We start from the raw sequence: 1,899 nt of genomic DNA, 5'->3' as shown, positions 1-1,899 counted from the left end.
ACAACCCCTAATGATCAAAATAAAATAAGTCCAAACCAAGAATTGTTAATGACACAAAACCCCTTTGATAAATACAAAAATAAATAATGAGATTGAATATGAAAATATATCAATATTTTCAACATCTCCCCTTAATCCAATTATTTATTTTCCTTTTTATTAAACACATCCACTAAACCCATTTTTTTAGTCAAAAAAACCAAGTTTTTTTAAAAACCAAGGATTTTGTTAAAATGTCTGCATTTTGATCAAACGAATTGACTTTTACTATTTTTAAAACACCATTTGAAATCTTTTCTCTGACAAAATGCAAGTATTTCTCAAAATGTTTAGTACGTTCATGAAAAATGGGATTTAATGCCAACTTAATTGAAACACCGTAAAATTTTCAACCAAATTTTCATTTTTAAAACACATAAACACTCATGTCACATTTTTCCAAAAACCACAATTGTCTCAAATATATGCCAAACATAAATCCACAAAATAACTGATAGTATCCCAGAATCCTTAAACATAGTCTCGAATAGGTGTGTACAATCAAGTCAGCGCCTTCCCGCGATCCTGAGAAGTACCTGAAACACATAACACACAACACATTAAGCACGAAGCTTAGTGAGTTCCCCAAAATACCACATACACATATAATAAGCCTCTCATGGCTATGACTCGGCATGGACCCTCCGGTCTCATGTGTCTCGGTGAGGACCCGCCGGTCTCACGACTCGGTGTGGACCTTCCGGTTATGTGTCTCAGTGAAGCCCCTTCGGTCTTATAACTCGAGTTGGACCCTCCAGTCCTATATCTCAGTGAAGACCCTCCGGTCTCACAACTCGGTTTGGACCCTCCGGTCCTAACTCAGTAAGGTACAGAATAATATAGCATATATCACACAGACAAAATGCATAATATCACATAACTCAATATAAGCACATAGAACCCTCCGGTCGATAACTCAAATAAGACCCTCTCGTCACTCAGTGTTACCACTCAGGTAAGTATAGTGAGAAGACTCACCTCAGAAGTAAGCAAGTAGATCTAGTACCCAACGAATAGTCTAGACTCTACCTACTTAATATAATTATCTCTAATAAGCAATTTGTAATAACCACTCCGAGATGCTAAGCTAACTCCTCCACTAAATCTCAAAAGGGTGAAAAGACCATTTCACCCCTCCATGGTCTCCAAGGTCCACAATTGACCAAACCTTAAAAGTCAACGGAACTCAACGCTCAAGTCAACAATCCATGTTGACTAAACTCGTCGAGTTCCTTCGCTTCCTCTAAAGTATCAGGAAAATCCAACTCAACTCGTCGAGTTGTCTCATCAACTCACCGAGTTGTAGCGCGTCCAGTCTATCAGGGAAAACCCGAACTGACTCATCGAGTTGGCTCATGCACTCGCCGAGTCCCTCAAGACCAATTCTCATTCAGACGATTCCAAGTAGAAATAATGCCCTAAACTCTAGATCTAGCATCCCAAGGCTGAAATATCACGTAAAGCTGCAAGATTTATGTCCATGCATGGCATCTAGGGCTCGAAATGCCATAATAAGCTCTATATGGGGTTTAATGCATAAAAGTTTGTCACTATCTTGATCAATCTTGGACCTTTGGGCTCAAATGCCATAATAAACCCTAGCCTGCATTTGAGTATTTCTTGAGCTTTATTGTGGTTTAAGTGTGTTTTTGTGCTCGAGGAAGAAGAAGGAGTTTCTTAAAGAATCATTGATTGGCTTGGAGCTTTTGGAACCATGCTTAATTTAGATAGATCTAGTCTTTGGAGGTGTAAAGTTATGGCTTTTAGCCATAAGAACATCCTATGTGCTCATACAAACCCTAATGCTTGGATCTAGGTTTCTCTATTGTACATGCAAGTTATCCAAGACTATAAACCCTA

Source organism: Lactuca sativa, chromosome 3 (assembly GCF_002870075.4).
Source record: "Lactuca sativa cultivar Salinas chromosome 3, Lsat_Salinas_v11, whole genome shotgun sequence".
Lineage (NCBI taxonomy): Eukaryota > Viridiplantae > Streptophyta > Magnoliopsida > Asterales > Asteraceae > Lactuca > Lactuca sativa.
The sequence above is the reverse complement of the archived record's forward strand: the minus strand, read 5'-3'. Positions refer to the sequence as shown.